At 49.7% G+C, this 21,326-nt stretch overlaps 1 protein-coding gene across 1 annotated transcript in view; it reads left to right on the forward strand.

The window, feature by feature from the left end:
• Positions 1-21,326, forward strand: part of KLHL29 (kelch like family member 29) — a 339,724-nt gene that overhangs the window by 82,487 nt on the left and 235,911 nt on the right. The window contains exon 2 of the mRNA XM_055400332.2: positions 11,240-11,347. The gene's annotated coding sequence lies outside the window, so the exon portion shown is untranslated. The remainder of the gene's footprint in view (positions 1-11,239; positions 11,348-21,326) is intronic.

The following is a 21,326-nucleotide window of genomic DNA, read 5'->3' on the forward strand; positions in this document are numbered from 1 at the left end:
CCACCACAGTATTATAAAGTAGCCTCCAATTAAAATAATTAATTAATTTTTTAAAAAAAAGCACTGGTCAGCCAATGAGAGGTGGGAGATGATGAATAAACACTGCAGCTTCCTCCTTTGCCTCTTGGGAGGACAACTTTAATATGGATTCTCCCCAGGCTCTTGGAGCATCCTCAGTAGGAATGAGCCCCAACTGCCCAGGCGGGACCCACTGGTTGATGCTTCCTCCGTTGACTTTTCCCCATCTCCTACCTCACATCCCTACTTCCTCGTAGTAATTCCTTGGATCAACTCAAAAAAAAAAAAAAAAAAAAACCTACTTGCATCCCAATTGCTGTTTCAAGGGCCACTTTGGAGGGGAATTCAAACTGAGATGTTTGTCCTTCTGAATGTCTTCAGGTTGATCTTTTAGGTGTGCTTATCTTCCAGGACCTAGATTAGGGCCTGGTGAGGAGCTTCCCGTACCCCAGAATTCTCCCTCCTTTGACCACCTTCAGCCCCACCAGCAGAGTTAACTTAGCCCTCACCGTCTGCAGCCCCAGGACCTCCCCTGTTTCTGCACGTGGGTGAGTGATGGAGCAGACACTGAATCTGCCAGCTCCTTGCTGACCGGAGCATCTGCCTGTGAGGTGATGGTGGCCAACCACATCCTCAGTCAGGAGTGAAGACCAGAGATGCCCAGCAGAGCAGAAGATGGGGTAGCCAGACAATGCTGAGAGTGTACATTTTAGGGGAAAAAAGTACAGAAACCCTTCCTTCCAAAGACTGATGTGAGCCCTGATGGATTATTTGCACCATTTCTGTCTGCTGGGGTAATTGCAAAGGCGAGTACAATTGTGTTCCAAGGGAAAAGTGTTCCCTAGACGCGGTAATCCTTGCCATGCCAGCTTGTGACAGAGAGAACCACATCAATTTCTAAATTTTCTCAATGGAGTGAGATGTGTGTAATGTGGAATAAAATATAAACAAGTCTTAAGAAGCATCTATGTGTTTCTTTTTATCAACCTTTAGATGCGTTAAAGCCAACCACAATTTCCTATGAATTCTAGATGATATGTAGTATTTTTATTTGCTACTTCATTGCTAAATGTTTCATATAAAACTGAAGAGGAAAAAAAAATACACAGTCCCACATATAAAAGAAGCAGCAGATGGCTAAATGTGACCGTGGGAGAAAAGCAGTGAATGGAGTGGGTTCAGAACAGAGACTCCCCCATTGGTTACAGACCCGAGATGGGGTGGAGGGAAATTCAGGTATGAGGTTACCTGTGCTCATTAGCCATTTGCTTCCACTGTGTTTTAAGTAGCCCACTAGTATTCAGAAGAATCTACAGGTATCTTTGTTACTTTTTTTTTTTCTTCTTTTAAATGTACATATAAATGAGTATGTATTATTTATAGATGTCTTTGGATTTAGAAACATCAAGCTTGAAAAATAATGCAGCAGGGAATGTTTGATTTACTGCTCGCTGGAGAGCGAGGACGGGGGTGGGGTGGGGACTTTCCGCAGGAAGGAAGACTGGGTTGGGATAAGCTGTTTAACCTTTCTAGGGGACTTTCCTGGCAGCTTCAGTTACACTTAAACTGTGGAGAGATGACTGGGTGGGGAAAAAAAGAGCAGTGGCCAGGGAGTTTACAAGCCAACGTTGTTATCCCAGCTCTCCTGCTAATCAGCTGTGAAACATTTAGCTTGTCACACACCAGCTCTTACCTTTGGTTTCCTGCCCGTATCTGGACATCAAGCCATGCCAGGCTGTGGCCCAGTGATTTGGTGCGTTTGTATTGACGGCTGTGGACTCTGGCCGGACTCATCGGTTGCTGGGTTCATTTGCAGAATGCCATGAGTTTGGTGAGCTGTGGTTCCTTGTTTTTTCAGATGGAACGTGAAGCTCTGGTGCGATCAAGTCACTTGCCTGCACACTTTGGTAGAGACCAGGAAAACAGAATTAGCTTCTAATTCTATTTTCAGTTCCTAGGCTGTTTCTATATTGGCCAAGAAAAGCAGAGAACTTACAGAAATTCCTGGTAATGACTGCTTTCTGCCTGGGTTTAGAGAAACTTGCCTGTCTGTGGTTTATTTTTAAATGGATAACTCATCATATCTGGATAAAAAGTACTGTAATCTCCGAAGACTTTTCTTTCACAATTTTTTTTTCTCCTCTCTGAGAGTAGAGAAACAAGGCTCAGGTCTACTCAAAGAAAATCATTTTCTGCTGGGTGAGGAAGTGATGCCTCTAAGATCCACTTGGGGCTGGGAAGGAGTTTTCAGCCGCTGGCCCTATGACTTGGATTCAGAGAGGAGGTGGAACAAGTAAGGGTTGAAGTCATGAAGGCATCTGTCCTCAGGCATGGCATCTAGTAGTTGCTGGGGAGGAGGATGAGGGGCTGGTAAGGGCTGAAAGTGTCCTCCTGGAGGAAATTCAGGGAGATGCAGTGAAGGGAGCGGGAAGTGGCAGCTGACCAGCGTCAGATACACCCAGGAAAACTACATATGTGGACAGCCCATTAATCTTCCCAAGGAAGATCCCTGCCCATCCATTTGTCCTCTGCGTGCTCACCTCCGCAGAGAGGTGATGGGAAAAAATGCACCACCTCCCCCTGGGTGAGGTAGGTGTTCCAGCAATACCTATTCTGTGCTTCAGTTGGCAGGCATGGTAATAACAATGTTAGAGCCACTAGTTAATCTGTGCCATGGGCTATGCCAAGTGCCTCTCTTACACCCAAATGTTTAACTCTCAGAACAGCCACGGATGTTCAATAATGTCATCCCCTTTGGACAGGGAGGAGACTGTGTCAGAGGGTGGGAGTGGGGTGGAGAGTCTGCCATTTAGACCCAGGTCTAATTAGAGATTTAGACCCAGGTCTCTCAGACTATAACTATCCCATGCTCTCGACCACCCCCTCAGGCTGAGCCAACCCTGAACCATGTGTGTCAGGGTCTACGAGGAAAATCCAAGGTGAGGCTCGAATTGTGCCCTGTAGACCAAGGGCGAGGCTGCAGGGTTCCGTCTTGGGAGAAGGGGCTCCAGAACCTCTCTGCAGCTCCACCAGGAAATCAAAACCCACCGAGTCCGAAAGCTCACCTTGTCTTAACTCTGTGGAGCCGCTTTTCCCCATCCCTTATCTCTAAGGCTGTCAAGAGGCCAAGAACCAAAGGGTCAGTGGATGCCGAGTGACCTTGACCCTGGCAGCCGTGGTGTCGGCCAGGACAGGCTCAGTCCAGACCCTGGCCGTGAGCAGACGCTGGGCCCGTGAACTTCTGTGGTTGTGTCTCCTGTCTCGTGTGTCTCCACCCGCCGACATGTACAGCTGTGGGCCTGATAGAGGGCTGGTGTGGTGGCGACTTGAGTGCCTTGAACACAGGCCGCAGGCTCCCTGTGTCTGCCACCATGAAAGGGCCAAGCCTCAGAGAAGAAACTGGAACAGAGAAGGTGGGAGGGAAGGGGGAAATCCCGGTCTCTCTGGGCTCTACTGTGGGTCCAGACTTAAGACGGGCTCTTCCTCGGGTGTGAATTCCAGTGTGGTTGGTGCTAAGATGGGGGTCGCCCCACATAGCCAGGATGGACCCTCCTGGAAAACAGCTGGGGGAGGGGGCAGCTTATCAGGCCGAATTCTACTTCCTCTTTCCCCTGCTCTCAACCCCCTCCTGGCCTATGATTCTGTTTTACTCCACAAGAGTCGAGATAAGTCTTATTCAAATGTTACACCCTGGCCCTGGGAGTGCAGAGGGAACCAAGGGAAGAGCCTTGTTCACATTTGGGTCAGAGTTCTCAGTGGGCTGCATGGTCATGCAAGTGGAGCCTCCACAGATGACCCACCCACCTGGCCACCTGGACGGAGCTGGAGAGGAGAGAACCCCATCTCTCAGCACCAGGAAGGAGAGGAACACCCATTCGCACCGCGATCCCGCTCGGCAACACCAGCAGCTGGCCTTCCTCTCACTGAATTAGGATGCCAGCCCCTGCCCTGCCTCCCCTGGGGTCTGCGTGGCCGTCTAATGAGGGAGAGAAGATGCAGAAAACACTCCACCGAGCCCATGGCACCAGGCAAATGTGAAGCGTCATCATGAAAATCTTCAATTTATGGGTCTGAAGGAGAAGCAACATCTGGGAAGGAATTATTGCAATTTAAAGGGAGGATGCGGACCTGGTTTCTAAGAGCAAAATCTGGAAACCACGTCTGATTTTTTTTCTCAAACTGGTTTGTATTCCAATCATGAAGCTGTGGTGTGAACGTCCAGATGTTCGAAGCGAAATCGTAGAAACTGAGTCGAGTCTTGGAGGCGCTCTCCCTCCATCAGCAGAGCCTTACTGAGCACCTACTACGTGCCAGTTGCCGCACGTCCTGGCCACAGCTTCCCGCCGCCGCGGGTGAGTCGGTAGAACAGCTTTGCTGGCGCCTCTGCCCTTCTCTCCAGCTTGCAGCCCTCCGGAAATGCACAGTCATTCTGGTCCTGGATCCAGGCACAGAAAAAACTCTGTTAACTTGTGGGGGACTCTGAGTGGTGGGGCTGACTTAGGGAGTCCTAGTTAATTGAATCCGGTCAGCCATGCAACAAGAAAGTAGTTCGTGTGGGAGCAGTTGATTTGCAACTTTGTTTTACTGAAAGGTTTTGGTCTGAGTTTCTGGTGAGCCCTGTTGTGGCAAGACTTCGGACCCCAGTCAGTGCCTGGGCACCCCGTTGTCCCCATCTCCCCATTCTTCTTGCCCAAACCAGCCAAGCGGGACAGAAGAGGGGCTGTTGAGAAGCCTCCATTGGTGACACCAAGTTCTTATCTAACATTCCCAGTAATTCACCCCAGGAGGGTCTGTTCTCCAGAGAGTGCAGACCTACTGGAGAGGAGTTTTCAGGAGAAGGGGTGAATGAAGGCAGGAGGAGGAGGGCCAGGAAGAAGGAGCAGGTGTGGGTCTGGTCACAGTGGTGGAGGAGAGCTGGTGCCATCGAGGATACGAGGCTGGACACGGCAGGACACTGGGAAGAGTCCAGACTGGGGAGGAGTGTGACCTGTTCGGGGTTGAGCACAGTCCCTCTGGCAGCAGCAGAGCCATGTTGTGGGGGGTATGAGGGGGTGCTGTTGCTATGATCCAGCTGTGAGAAGGGGAGGCCTCACCCCAGGTAGCCGTGATGGAGACTGGAGAGAACTGTTCTGAGCAGTGACAGGGCAGGTGGCGGTGCTGGGCCCTGAGATGAGGGTCTGGCAGTAGCGGGTGTGGGGGACGGTGAAGAACAGGTGGACTGGTGGTCGGGGGGGATCAACTGCTGGAATGGAAGCTGCAAGAAACCTCAGTGCAATGGTTGTGAGCCACCAAACTCCACCCTGCCCAACAGCATCTGCCTCCCTAGAGTGGAATTTCTCTCATAGGAAAGAATTTAAATATCCTCTTTGGGATGGGGGAGGGTGACAATGAAAAAGGCTGAGAAACTCTGAGTTAATAGTAGCAAGAATCCGGGTGAGCTACCTTCCTATTGACTGGGGTTAGGGGCAGGGGTGAACGCATCTGTGATCTCTCTGCTGTGGGAAGGGTCTGTGCAGGGTGAGGGGGGGTCACTTGGGAACCTGACCACTCGGAGCATCTGGGGTTGGCCGACAAGCTGACAACAGGGATCGGGGGAGAGGCCAGTCAGGTCATGGGGTTGGTTTGGGCTCACCAGGACCTGATTGGAATGTGATGTCCATTGACACCTGTGCTTTTATTCCGCCTAGGGTGATGACTTCAGAGAAAACACAAAACAACTCTAGGCTCCTCATTGATTGGGGTCCCAGGAACAAGTGGGCTGAAATTCAGAACAAAGACGTGGAATGGGAGAACAAACCTAGAGCTCCAGTTCTAGCTCCCTCCCGCTTCTACTTGCTATGTGATTTTAGAGGATTCTTATTTTCCATGAGCCTCAGTTTCCTCATCTATAAAATGGGAATGCTAATAGTAACGTATTCATAGGCTTGTTAAAATGTACACGATAAACTGTGAACAGCTAGACTTTGTAAACATCAAATATTATGAAAACATTGTTGTTATCCTTCAGTGAGGAGTCATGGCCTCTGAAGATCCTGTCTTTCTTTGAAGAACATTTGCCCACAGAATAACTCATCAGGCAATGCATCCCCATCGTGGGGAATATGTAATGGGTCTCATCCGTGACCAATTCTGGCCCTTATGGAAACAAGAAACCTCCACATGTGCTGCATCTTTGCATCTTAATTCTCTCCTTGAAAAAGCAGTGCCTTCCAGACCCCTCAGTCCATGAACTGTCGAGAACCTGATAGATAAACACTCAGAGTGTTTATCTGGGGATTGGCAACATGCCTGCAAGCTTTGGTGAGCCATGGTTGATATTATTAATGGATGGCCTGTTTTTCTCTCTTTTCAAGTGCAGGAGAATGTGAATGAGTGTTCCCCTTGCAGGATACATTCAGAGCAGCCATCCAAGCCTGTGCCAGGGGTGCCTGAGGGTCCTTCTCCAGGACTGATGGGAGGGTGGGTGTGGGAGCCGATTTTCTTGCTCTAGTTTACAGCCTCCAGTTACTTTGCTCTTTTCCTTCTAAGGAAGAATCCTTGTTTCCCAGTTGGCTGAGGGGTGGGGAGCTGCCCGGACGCTAGAGTCGTAATTGGGTAGCGTGGTCAAGACCCAGGCAGAGCTGCTTTCTGATCCTGCATCAAATGGGAGCCTCCCTAATTGGTTTCTCCTCTCTTAAGGCAGCTTCTCTCCAAAAAAATTGGTATCTTTTATAGGGAAGTAAAAATGAAATCCTGGGGCCTTTGTTTATTATTCTCTTGGCTATCAATTTGGTTCATGTCAGGAACCATCTTTATTTATAGACTTAGAGTTAGAATGGGTCTCAAAAATATCTCTGAGTTTAATTTTGAGGCTCTCCCAGCGTTTAGACAGTTATGTAACCCAATCAGCCCATCCATGGGTCTTGGTTTTATATTGGCCTTTATGCTCTGTCAAACTCAATTAGCATCTCGAGAAGGCAATGGCAAGCCACTCCAGTACTCTTGCCTAGAAAATCCCATGGATGGAGGAGCCTGGTAGGCTGCAGTCCGTGGGGTCGCTAAGGGTCGGACACAACTGAGCAACTTCACTTTCACTCTTCACTTTCACACATTGGAGAAGGAAATGGCAACCCACTCCAGTGTTCTTGCCTGGAGAATCCCAGGGATGGGGTAGCCTGGTGGGCTGCCATCTATGGGGTCACACAGAGTCGGACACGACTGAAGTGACTTAGCAGCAGCAGCAGCAAGGGCCTTGAGAAGGTGAAGGACTTAAGACCAATTTCACAGACATTGACTTATTACTTATTTTTTAAACTTAAGTTTAAAAAGTCCCTCATCCTTTGGCTTTTTAAATTTTCTTTTCCATAGGCCTGGAAGCTATCCTTTGAGGATGAGATTAATGGGACAGAAAAGGTTGGTTTGACCAGAGAGGTCAGAAGTCAAGTCCAGAGGTTGAACCTTCATCTCCCTCAGGGATGAAAATTCATACCTACTTCCCTGGAATTCCTGGTTTCTTTCCTGAGATTCATTTTCCCAGGCCATGATCTTTGGAAACTGAAGATTTGACAGTGTTATCTTGGGAATTAAATTGTTACTAGAAATTGGTTTCTAGTCATTTGTTTTAAAATCACTTTAAGAACCATGCATCTCATTAGAGTAGAATATGTTTAGGTAGATGGATGGAACTTACAGGCTTTCTAAGAAGAAAACACAGTGAATGATGAAGGGTCTATACACACCCCCATGGGATGGGTGCTGTGGGCCAGAGATTCAGACATTAAGATAATGTCTGTTCTCAGGATGCTCAGGATGCAAGAATTAGTGGTTGGGTGGGAGAAAGAAGAGCAAGAAGAGGAAAGAGATGAAATTACTGAGACATCAACCAATGCTAAATATGAGCCAAGAACAGCTAGAAACCCCTGAAGGGAGGGGCCTCTGGTTGGGGTGGGCAGAGATGTCACGACGGAGGTGTGACTTGCCCCGGGACTGTGAGCAGGTGATGGCAGTAGCAAGATGCTGATGCTTTTGCTGTGGATGATAATTATGTACCAGTTTCTCTGATACATTAATAAAGAGAAACGAGAGTTCACAGAAATTAAATAATTTAGCCGGTGTCACAAAACTAAGGGCCATGTTAGAATTCTAATTCAGATGTCTGATTTCCACAGTCCTGCTTCTAACCGTCTCTGAGAATGTATTCATTAGAGTCTTGACAGGAAACAGACACATCCAAATGTGTAATCTGAAGAGAGTTCAATGAAAGGGCTGTTCACAGAGGTGTAGTCACAGTAGGAAGAAAGCATACAGCAGGGCAATACCCCAGGGCTCATAATCAGGGCAAGTGGGGGAGCTGTTACTGGAAGGCAGAGAGCTGTGTCCTCCTCAGCATCAGCCACCAGCCATGACCTTCAGCAGAAGGTCCCAGCCATCTCATGAAGACTCTGCAAGGAAGAAGGAGAGAGGGGAAATAAACACCCCGCCCCACCGCAATCCTGGGTCTCCTGCTGGTGTCTGCATTGGCTGAACGTAACTGGAAGTCCCAGGGTCTCAGAGCTGGAGTGATGCTCTCCATGCTGACTGGGTGAGCCTCCCAGGACACAGAAATGGGTGGAGGAGCAAACAGAAGATACCCAGCACAGCTTGTGATGTCTAATGTCAGCTCACGTTAGGATCTCCTCAGAAGCACATTAAGGAACAGTCACAGAGAACTCCACTTTGCATGTGGTTTATTTTGTTCAGAACTTTGTTTCAGTTATCTCCTCTAGAAGTTGGCCTCCAGGGACCACAAAGGAGGAAGGAGGAGGCCATTGTCATCAGAACAGTGTAGACAGCCCTGCTGGCTCACCCCCTGAACTGCCCCTCGGCTCCTGTCTGGGCTGCCGTATCCATCTGGCACAGCCCAGAGAGTCAAGCCGTCTGAGATGGAGAGAAGGGAAGCAAATTAACCTGACATTGGCAACCAAGAGTTTGTCTCGAGAGTGAGAGCTCTTTCTAAAGCTTGGTGGCCAGGGTCTTGGGCTCTCGGTTAGTTAGTAGGCTTTACGGTGGCTCGGCAGTAAAGAATCCACCTGCCAATGCAGGAGACATGAGTTCGATCCCTGGGTGGGGAAGATCCTAGGAGAAGAAAATGGCAACCCGCTCCGGTATTCTTGCCTAGGAAACCCCATGGACAGAAGAGCCTGGCGGGTTACAGTCCATGGGATCGCAAGCATCGGACATGACTTAGCAACTAAACTGCCCCCACCCTTCCAGTGGCCTGCAAGGCCCCATACAAACTGAATTCTCACCCCTCCAGCTTAATGCCCTGTGTGGCTGTCCCATGTCCAGCCACAGCTGAGGGTCCTTGCAGATCCAGGAACACAAGTCACTGATTCTTCCCCTGCTCTGAATGCTCCGCTCCCCTGGACACCTGCACGGCCCATACCTGCGTCACTTTCCGGTGTGCTCAAATGTCATGTTCTCACGGCGCCTGTTACCCCAACCACCCTCTCTAATCTGTACCACACCCCACACCCATCTTCTGCTCCACTTCTCCTCTAACACATAGTCCTGGCTGCCTTCTAATTTACTGTACAATTTGTACTTATTTCCAGTTTATTGTTTATTCTGTGTTTCCATCCACTAGAAGATGAGCTCCGGGAGGGCAGGATGTTTTTCTTCTGTTTTGTTTCCTCGTATTCCCAGTGCCCAGACACTGCCTGACGCATAACAGGGACTCCATTAACATGGACTGAATGAATGAATGGGTAAATGAAGGAGATCCTCACGGATCTTAAAGTGGACTGACCGCTGTCCCTAGTCCTCTCTCTTCCCCCACACATATCTGCCAACGATCTTTCCCAGAAATACATCGATCGTTTGTTGTCACCAGTACTGTCGATACTTTGTGGCCAAAGGGTTCGATTTAACCGTGTGCTTCGCGGAAGCTTGGTAGAGGAAATGTGCTCACGACTTTGGCTCCATGTCAGAGTTAAATGGCGACCTTGGCTCACTTTGCTTCCCTACAGAGGTTATTTCTTAATCGTAAAGGGAACACACTATCCTTAGAAAAAATACTATTTTTGCCACTTTCAGCTTTAAAATGGCTATTTGATATGGCCCGCGTGTCTGTCCACAGCAGCTGAAAAAGCTTAAGGTGAGAGGCTCAGAGAAAGACCCGTTGTGTCATTGGAGCGAAGCTTATCGTTAAGATAGAATTAGTTTACAATAACTTATTTACCTGTCCACATCCTTCATTTCACATTAAAGCTTTCCCCAGCTAGCTGGGACTCTGGAGTGCTAAGAGGAAAAGGGAAAATCAATTGATAATGATATATTCAATTTAGAAAAATATATTGATCCCCAGGTAATCACAGTTGTGCATTTATTGCAGTGGAGGGTGATGTTGCCTGTCGCGAAGATGGCATTCACATATATTTGAAAGAGGAAACTAGGAATAACCCTGCCTCCCCTTAAGAGACAATCTCTATGAGGTATTAATCTATATATTTCATAAAAAACCTTCTCTCCAGGGAACCCATCATTTGCCTCCTCAAGGTCTTCTGGTCCATTGTCTAAAAGTAATGATTTGTTTTGGTGGTTCTCAAGTTTGTGTGCAGTCCGTGGGGTCACTAAGGGTCGGACACGACTGAGCGACTTCACTTTCACTTTTCACTTTCACTTTTCACTTTCACTTTTCACTTTCACACATTGGAGAAGGAAATGGCAACCCACTCCAGTGTTCTTGCCTGGAGAATCCCGGGGACGGGGGAGCCTGGTGGGCTTCCGTCTATGGGGTCACACAGAGTCGGACACGACTAAAGTGACTTAGCAGCAGCAGCAAATTTGTGTCCTGTTCTCTTTTTAGCATTAGATTAAAGATGTACATTTTTTATTTTTTCCCATCTCTGGAATTTCTTGGTTTGGATTAGATGGAAAGGAATGCCATGATTCTCATTCTTACTGAGTGATTATGGCTTTGCTGTGGGGATTAGAGCTTTGTGCGTTGGGGAGTGGGGAATTGAGATCTCATATCTGCCCCCTGGGGTTCTCTGCTACCCACTGAGACCCCCTTATCTTGGCGGCCAGGGCAGAGTTTGGGCATGGCCTGTGCGTGGTCATCCACACCAGGAAATCCAAGGTAGGGACAAGCTTCTATTTAGGGTGGGGACCACCTAAGATGCTGGAATTCCAAAAAGAGCTTTTCGAAAAAGATGATGTCTTTTCCCCACCCCACCCTCACCCTTCTCTTGTCTCTTTTTAGGCGGCCTGGCCTCCTGGTGATGCTCACGTTGTGCTAAGTGTAGGTGGCCATCGAGGATTTTGCATCCTGGGGACGAATCCTGAGCTTGCCAGAGACGGACGGTGCAAGGTAGGTCAGCTCACCTGGAAATCAGAAAGACATTTTCTCTGACAGTGATTACCTCTGGGAAGTGAGGTATAATAGATGTAACTGGTCCTCTCGCCGTGGTGTCCATGAGATTTTTACCATAGACCTGAGATTCTCTGGTACCCAGAGCCAAGCTTAGCCCCCTGGGCCCCCACCCTTCTGGACTCAATGCACAAGCATGACTGGCACTCTTGATCACTCACTTGGGGCTCTGGCCCCATAGGAATTTGGGTCTGGGGGCAGCCAGCAGCTACGTGACTCTTAAGCGCCTCAAAAATTGTAATTCTTCCTTTCTAATTTAACTTTCTCTTTGTTATTAAAATAGTATTGTTAGGTGTCATTAAAATATTATTGATATTGTTAATATTAAAATAAATAATATTATAGTATTTGTTCATTGTAAAAATATTTTAAAAGATAGCACCTAAAATTATATAAATTATTTATAACCATAGTCCTGAGAAATAACCCTTTCAGTGTCCCTTTCCTGGCTGTTTTCTTTTACGTAGAGGGTACCTGCACACAGGTACACAGCCAGATGAGGTCACACGGTGTGTACTACCTGGTAACTCATCATGTCGACCTCACAGTCTGTCCCAGCTACCTTTTCAAGCCACTAAATATAATTCTATACCATCTTTTTTGGGGGCCACACCCTGAGGCATGTGGGATTCTAGTTCCCTGCCCAGGGATCAAACCTGCACCCCCTGCATTGGAAGCATGGAGTTGCAACCACCCGACCACCAGGGAAGCCCTCTAAGCATTTTAAAGGCTTCATGTTATACGGCTATAATAAGCTATAAAGTTTACTTGTATCTGTGTTACTTGCTCAGTCGTGGCCAACTCTTTGTGACCCCATGGATTGTAGTCCACCAGGCTTCTCTGTCCATGGGATTCTCCAGGCAAGAAAATTGGAGTGGGTAGCCATTCCCTTCTCCAGCGCATCTTTCTGACCCAGCGCTCAAACCAGGGTCTCCCACATTGCAGGCAGATTCTTTACCATCTGAGCCACCAGGGGAAGCCCCACAGTTTACTTAACCAGTGCCTTAATAATGGAAATTTAGTGCATTTTTGATACATCACTCTTACCAATAACACTACAACAAACATTTTTGCCTATGTGTCTTTACATAGTCGTTTGATTATTTTCTTGGTTTAAACTTATAGAGCACAGGCTTAAAGTTTTGATTCAGGAGCCTCCAACCTAGATTGTGAAGACCAGGCAGTCAGGGGAGTTGGGGTGGGGGTGCAGGGGGCGCCAAAATAATGAAGGTGGGAGTTGGGGGCGCGGGCAGTAGGATTCAGGCCGGTTGAGGCTGAGTGACCTAGGCTAGCCCGTCTCGATGACACTCGAGCCTTTAGGGGTCCAGGGGCCAGTGTCACCCAGCATCACTCCTGGGGCCTGGTGCTGGGTAAGCTCAGGTGTGTGCTCTCTGCAGGACCACGCCCTGGTGCCCGCTGACCAAGAGCCTCAGGGCCTCTGCCTGGGGCCAGTCTGGAGCCTGAACCCCAGCTTCCTTCCACATCAGGGGCCTTGGCAGCAGACCAGCCAGCTTCCTCCATGTCCCATTGTCCACTAGTCAAAGAGCTTTCTCTCTGGACTCAGAGGCAGTGGGGCTGGGGTGCCCTCCACTCCCAGGGCCCTCGCACAAACAGAAGGGATCCCAAGGTACAACAGCCATGGCAGTCAGCAGGAAGCTGCAGGGGGCTCCAGGCCAGGCCTGAATCAGTTGCTGAAACAGAAAAAACATCCACGTGCATCCAGCCTGCTGCCACCCAGCACCCCAGTAAGGGTGGCCAGCGGGGACAGATAAGCTCCTGACCCTGAGAGTTGTTCTCAGAGCACCACTGGCTGGCTGGACAGTTATCCAGCTACTCATCCTGTACACTAGGGAATGCTTTGCTTCTGTGACTGCCGGGCCAGAGAGGAGAGTTGGAAAACTAGCTTCAGTTGGAAAACAGCCTGTTGGAACAGTGGTAAAGGATCCACCTGCCAATGCAGGAGACGCAGGTTTGATCCCTGGGTCGGGAAGATCCCCTGGAGAAGGAAATGGCAACCCACTCCAGTATTCTTGCCTGGAAAATCTCATGGACAGAGGAGCCTGGTGGGCTCCAGTCCATGGGGTCGCAAAGAGTCAACACAACTTAAGGACCAAACAACAAGAACAACAAGCTTGGATTTGGTGACCATGGCATTCAGTGTTTGAGAAAAAATTCAGGAGATGCTCTTCACTGAAATCAGCCTTCCAAGAATATGTCTTCAAGTTCTAGGGTGAGTGTGGATGGCACAGAGGGGACAGAGAGCCCCAGGCAATGGTTCTGATGGCCCTTATTTGGGAGTCTTCTATTCCCTGCCTCTGTTGCAGGGTGACACACGGCTCTCATTCATCCCAGCCTTGGAGAAGCCTGTACTTTAAGATTGGGAGGGCACTGAAGGTGACCTCACCAGGCTTATCTGATAGGATAGACTCCTTGTGGGCCTCAGGTCTCTGTGCCCACCGTGAATGCCTGGCGATCTTCCCCACCACCTGGCCAGCCCTGGAGGATGGGAATCACATTGATTCTCTCTGTGTTCCCTTCCACCATCCCACCCAGTGCCTGCTGGGCTTTCAATAAATATTCACTGTACACTCAGGCATAACCATTCCTTGGAGCACCACCACAGCACGTGGCCCAGTGCTGGGCTGTCCGTTTCCTTCACGTGCAGGACTCCCACTGGTTCCCAAGAAGACAAGAAGTTTCCACGGCCCGCTTTGGCCGCTTGATGACCAGCGGTAGAACTATCACCTTCCTGTGGAAACTGGGTCAGATTGCTTTGCTCTGTGTTTCCTGCTACAAAGCAGGGTCTGCTCAGATAAAGAGCGTGGAGGGTTGCTCTCTGCTTGGCAGTGGTTTGATGAGAATCCTCTGTGTAAACGAGAGGATGGTACCAGAACCAGCCAGCAGGAGGGAAATCTGAGGCCAGCACTGCAGTGTGTGATCCTGGCTGCGGCAAGGCTGAGGGGTTGGGGGTCAAGCTAAGGACCCAGTTTGTGTAAGACTGAGGGTTGAGCCAAGAATGGCATTAATAGACACCTAGGCGCAGAGCTGATGAAGGGCCAATGCCAATTGCCATCAGTGGGTAGGTACGCCCTGAGTAGCATCCCCAGGCCCCATCCTGGGACTCTCAGTGCTGCCCACCCAGGCCCTGAGTCCCTCTGTGAGCCCGGCATCCTGGGAGGACATTGCAAATGTCCCCAGATCTAACAAGACCTGGAGTTGTTCCATAGACGACACCATGTGCTGTGCCCTGGACTTGCAGCTTCACCCTGCAAAGCCAACCCAAAGGTGCCCTTGCTGACCTCTCCTCCCTTCACTCCCTCGCTCCGCACAGCCTCTCTTCTGTGGATCCCCAGTCCCTCCTCCCTCCTTCCCTTGCTCATCCATCCCCTTTTGGCTTCTACCCTGAACCAACCGGCTGGGGCACAGATCCCTCAGTGGAGCCTTAGCCAAACCCTCAGCCCTGGCCAGGCATCCTTCGTGCATCGCTGGTCCATTCCCAGCCCAGTCCCTGCAGATGGTCCCTTTCTTCCCTGTTGTTCTCAAGACCTCCCGCCAACCCTGGACTCCTCGGTCAGGGTCCTTTTCGTTTCATGGAGAAGTGGAGCCTCCCACCCTCGGCGTGGGTGGGCTGCATCTCCCTGTCTTTCTGGCCACTCCAGACCATCTTTCCTCCTTCTGCCTGTAAACGAGGGTGTTTTTGCTGCTGCATTTTCCTCAGCTTTCCTGTCTCTCAGCGGCCCCTCTACTCCCTCTGCTTCGGCTGTCCCCGGGGCTTGATTCTCGGGCAACATCTCTGTCCCAAGGTCCTGACCTCTTCTCTGTAGTTCTGAGAATCCATTACCCACCTGTCTGATTGCATCGCAGACTCAGCCTGGCCAAGAGAAGCCACCTCATGGCTATGAAACATCGCCTCTCCCTCGGCTGTCTGTGAACCTCTGTCTCCTTTGCCTTGAGCCTCTCATCCTCCTTCCTGGACCATGAGCTTCTAGAGGGATCATTTTCTTATCTCCCTGTTAAGACATCAGATGATGTTATTCAGTTCAGAGACAATAGGACTGCGGGACAGAGTGACCTCACAGACAGTGTGATGTATGGGACCCGGAAGGAGAGACCACTGGGCTCTCATCCCAAACCCACCACTAGCTCCTGACAAGCCCCATGCAACTTTCTGAGTCTCCATCTCCTCTGCTTTAAATGGAGAATAACCCCCGACCTTCCTAACTCCCAAGAGAAAGTGAACAGGTCCAGAGGTAAAATAGTACTACCTGGGCCAGCAGTGCTCAGCCCTCAGTGAACACTGCAGTCACCTGGAGAGTTTAAAAAACAAGATGCATGGGTCCTTCCCCCAGACCTTCCAATTTCATCATTCTCATGAGGATGGGCATCTGTGTATCTTAAAGCTTTAACCAATAGTCTCATCTCAAAGGTATTGCCGAGTCCTGGATTCTAAGCCCTGAGGAACTGGGGTGGAAGTTATGGAGATTTGTTGTTGTTCTTCTTCAGAAGCTAAATCATGTCCGACTCTTTGTGACCCCATAGACTGCAGCCTGCAGGCTTCCCTGTCCTTCACTGTCTCCTGGAGTCTGCTCAAACTCATGTCCATTGAGTTGGTGATACCGTCCAACCATCTCATCCTCTGTTGTCCCCTTCTCCCAGATTTGGCGAAACGAAATTCCTGTATGATGTTATGTGATTTATCTGCTTTTTCAGTTATTCCAAAATCCACCCCTTGGATCCAGGCTTCTGAAAGCTGGGTACCTTGGCTATGACATATCAGCCCTATTCATCTTGCCCCACCCTAAAATGCTTTCAATGAACCCTACAGGCAGACTTTCCTGGTGGCTCAGATGGTAAAGAAATTGCCTGCGATGCAGGAGACCTGTAATCAATCCCCGGGTTGGGAAGATCCCCTGGAGGAGGGGCATGGCTTCCCACTCCAGTAGTCTTGTCTGGAGAATTCCATGGACAGAGGAGCCTGGTGGGCTACAGTCCAAGAGTCACAAAGAGGTGGACACGACTAAGTGACTAATACACACAGGCTGTGGCAAGATCTTTTTTCCTATGGAGCATACGGATATGCCCACATTTAGGGCTTTGTGGCAGTCAATGTCCATCCTGTCACCGTGACCCCTTGGCTGGGACCCTTGGGAGAAGTGCCTCTGATTTCAGCGCAGACATATTCTACCGAGCCTGCATCATACTATCTCATACTGGATCATGTTGCAACGGATCAGCTCCTTGTTTGCCTTTTTCAAGTCTAAACAGTGGTTCTCAAACCCAATTGCATATTAAAATCATCTAGGCAGAGTTTTACAGGTCTGATATCCAGGCAACACAATAGGTCAATTAGACCAAAATTTCTCGGGCTGAGACCCAGGTATTCATATTTTTGTGACACACCCCAGGCCATTCCAGTAGGAGGCCAAGGTCAGAGGCACCAGCAAGCACGGGGGCAAATCTGTGACCCACTTGCAGCAAATGCAAGGGACTTCCTACGTGTGGCTTCATGGAGGCAGCATGCCTTGCGCCATTGCCTGCCCCTACACTTGTCTTACAGTATCCTTGTAAGTCACCTTCGATCCTTTCTGAACTCAGTGAGGTGAAAACAAACAGAATAGAAAGCTTCCTGTTTTTCCCTGGCTGGGCCCTGGTCACAGCTCCTGCCTCATTAGACCTACCAGGAGAGAGCATTGCAGATGCCCTCCCCTATCCATAAGTGCCAGGCTAGAACGTATGGTGCTGGTGATCCCACAGTAGGGAATTGCAGCCAGTCTTCCTAGAACTCTTCCTAGACTTCTCCGGGGACTGACAGGGTCATCCACCAGACCAGCACTGTGCCCAGGATGGTGGCTGCGCCCTCCTTGTCTGCCCTCCTTGGCCTGTGAGACTCAACCCCATGCTGAACCATGGACTATCATCAGCCAAAGGCAGGCAATGCCCCAGGGGTGGAACCCCTGTTTCTGGAGCTGAGCTGTTGAGGAACAGAATGCACACAGGTGCAGTTCCCCTTAGCTAATAGGGATGGGGCGGGGCACACACAGCAGTTTTCACTCCAGCTGCAAAACCTCGTTTGGCACCTGGGCCAGAAATAACTTATCTGTAAACCTCAGAGTTTATTTTTGTGCCCAAGTTTGATTTTCCAGGCGACCTGTCTCCTTCCTTACATTGCACCTGCCCCAGAGACCAGGGCTGATGATTCACAGTTGTGAGTCTGTGCCCTATGGGAGGGCACCTGGCCCAGGGGGCCTGGGAGTTGACACCCAGCCTGCACTCTGCCAGCTTCGTTGTGTACTATGAAGGCTCAGAGGGAGGGCACCACTTACTGATTTGCAGGAAAATGCCAAATAGACTGGTAGTAGGCCCTGCCAGAGTCCTGCTATGGGAGAGAACCATGCAAATTCTTGTCCAGTAACCATGGAAGGATGCTCCTGAATTTGTGGCTTCTGTCTCTTATTGATTGTCTTATATATTCACAGGTCACTCAGAACATTTTAGCTTTTATCTTCTAATCATAAATTCTGTGTGTCTGTGTGAGTGTGTCTTGCAACATGACAGACAGAGCCAGAAGCATTGAGGCTGTAGGAGGAATGCCCAGCCTGTGCTAAAACACATGTGTATTCCAACATTCATTCACTTAGCCACACTGTATATTGTTCTAGGTATAGGGTCCAGCGAGGTCAGGCAAAAACCTGTCCTCAAGGAGCTGGCAGTCCAGTGGGGAGACCAGCAAGTAAATACTTTCATATAATAAGATGTGATAAATACAACAACAGGAATATAGACAGGAACTTACACAATGTGCTATGGAAGAACTCATTCAGTCAACAAATGTTTCTTGAGAGTGCCTGCTCCATGCCAGGTATTATTGCAGCAGGGGGGAAACAGCAGTGACATGTGAGACCAAGTCCATGGCCCAGAGCTCACGTTTGAGGCCATGAGAGTACTCCGCCGCTAACTTAGTTTGGTCAAACCACAGACTTCCAAGAATAGGAAGCTTCAAGCTGAAAATGCATGTGTGTGTGTGTCTGTGTATGTGTGTGAGTGAGTACAGGCAGCATTTCAGGCAATAGGACCAGCTTGTGCAAAGGCCTGAAGGTATAAAAGGACAGGAGAGCCCAGAGCATAAGTGCTAAAGGTGACCTAAGAGGTGGGAGATGTGGCTGGAAAGGTAATTGGATCTCTGCCGTGATGGGCATTGAGTGCCATGCTAAGCCCCCAGGAGTCACTCTCTCAGATAATGGAAACACGGCTGAAGGCTCACAGAGCACTGGTTAGAGACCACTGTCACAGCCAAGCTTCCTGTGCCCTCCCTGACCCCAAGACTCTTTGGTAGCCCTGTGCCCTGAGCAGCCGCTACCCAGCCTCCCTTCATTAGAATACCCAAGGCTAAGGTCATGTGACTTACTCTACTCTTCCCACGACCCAGTGCCTTCAGTTTGCCAAGTGTTTTCACTTAATTTCATCCACTTAGTCATAGGGAGAGCCTAGGAGGTGGACAGTGAGTGATGATTGTTGCCATTGTTTATGCCGAGCAGCAAGCTGAGGCTCAGAGGGTATCGGTGTCTTGCCCAAGGTCACACAGCCAGTCAAAGCAGAGTAGGAACTGGAGTCCTTGTCTCCTGATTCCTAATCCAGAGCTCTTCTTATCTCCACGTGAACTGCTACTCCGTAGATTGAAACCTAAGAGCCCTGAGCAAGTGTCAGTCTGCCCCTGCCTGTCTTCCACAAACATTATTTGACCACCTACTGTGTGTCAAGTCCAGCATCTAATAACCATCCTCTGGGCCTCAATGTAGTCCCACCCATGGTGATGCAAGAGGCCCAAAGACTACCATCTGGGGCTCAGGCGTCACCCACCTTCATCAAGTTGAAGAGCGAACAGAAATACCTCCGCAGGCTGGAGACGGCTCCACTCACTCACCACCTCTCATCCAGGCCACTCGGAGGCGGGTTCATTACAGCTGCTGATGCGTGTTTTGCCCTTCCTTTTAAGGGAGCTGGATGCTAAAAGAATAGGGGAGACTTGAACTGAAGCCTCATTCACAGAGCAGGAGCTTCCTGTGTAAGACAGACGCAGCCTAGCAACCCTCACGGGCCATCTTTTGATTTGTAGCAACTCATTTAGATAAAAGCATCTGGTCCGTGAGGTAGCAACAACAACGAAAAATCATTAAAAGCACATTTCTGCTTTTACAAAGTAACCTAGTAACAGCGCAGGAGGTAACAATTAACCCAGCCCCCCTCCTCCAGGTACACAGGCAGGTGCAGAAAATGGGAAATAAAAGTCAGGACAGGGAGAAGGTGTATCCAGGATCCCTTCTCAGATCAGTGCCCACGCTCACGGGTGTGACCAAGGCAGCCCCTGCCAGCCCGCCAGAGAGCCTTGTCCTCCCATTAGCACATACGGGAGCCATCCTGCTTCTCCAACCCAGAAAAAACAGTGTGATTATTTATTTAGCACCAGTTCAGGGTTCTCTAAAATGCATTCAAAGTGCTCTGCACCTTGTACAGGTGAGCACAGAACTGCACTCTTGGCTTTGGGAATCAGATAAAGGAAGTCTGACCCCGTACCAGATAGCCAAGTTCGCTTCCCATGATGTCCACCCCAGAACCCATGGACACACGCACATGCAGCCTCTGTTCCCATCCAGACAGACCTTGTGCTCCTAACTGACCCCGCATCTCCAGGCACTTGTCCTGCTAAGCCTGCATCTCCCAGCAGAGCCTCTCCCATCCCTACCTATCTCCCAGCAAAGTGCTCCCAGGCCACCCACTCCTGGTGAAAATTTTCTCTTCTCCTCTGATTTCCTGATGCTGTTCGTCTCCCCGGCACCCATTTTGTTCTTCTTGGATCAAGGGCAGGCCTTTCGCTGTCCAGTGTGCTCAAGGCTCATCCCCAGACTGTGAGCTCAGAGCTGATCACATGCTAACACTGTAAAAGGACCTCTGGGGTCCCTCAGCCCCTCTGTCTCCCTTCTGTCATAGAACCCGCTCACTTGGCACCTGACTGTTTTCTTGTCTGCTCTGGGAGACAGCTGGGAGTCCCCTGGGGACTGGGTGTCAGTCCCTGGGTCCCTCCTCAAAGCCTGACCCAAAGAAGGCTCTGGAACATTTATAGGATGAGTGAATGGCATGTGTGCCTCACTCAGAAGACTCTTTTAACCTCGCTCACCTGCTCGGGATCCTGCCACGCCCATCAGAGCAGCTCCCATCACCCACCTCAGAGCAGTGAAGGCCATGCACTGACCAGCTCTCCCAAGTCCACTCTCCCTAGGGACACCACGCACCCCATCCCCAGGCCAGAGCTCATCTTTCTGCTGTTTCAAGCACAGTCCCCAGTCCAAGAGAAAGACAGGTTCCCCGGACCCTGCTGAAACACAGTGTCTCAGTATTCTCAATTTAACATTTAAAACATTTTTGGGAAAGTGTGTCCCATATTCAAAACGACCTCACAGCATTCATTCATTCACTGGTTCATTCATTCATTTGGGGACAGCTCAGCTGGTAAAGAACCCACCCGCAATGCAGGAAACCCCAGTTTGATTCCTGGGTTGGGAATATTCACTGGAGAAGGGATGGGCTACCCTCTCCAGTATTCTTTTGCTTCCCTTTTGGCTCAGCTGGTAAAGAATCCACCTGCAATGAGGGAGACCTGGGTTCGATCCCTGGGTTGGGAAGATCCCCTGGAGAAGGGAAAGGCTACCCACCCCATTTATTATGGCCTGGAGCATTCCATGGACTGTATAGTCCATGGGGTCGCAAAGAGTCGGACACAACTGAGTGACTTTCACTTTCACAGTAGTAAGCAGTGTAGTATAGCAGTCAAGGGCACAGACGGTGGAAGCAGACGGCCTGGATCCTAATCCCAGCCCTGAGCTCACCAGCTGTGTAACTTCGGCACATTATGAACCTCCTCAGG

This window comes from Moschus berezovskii, chromosome 11 (genome assembly GCF_049115385.1).
Source record: "Moschus berezovskii isolate FMDL1 chromosome 11, NW_MosBer_1.0, whole genome shotgun sequence".
NCBI lineage: Eukaryota > Metazoa > Chordata > Mammalia > Artiodactyla > Moschidae > Moschus > Moschus berezovskii.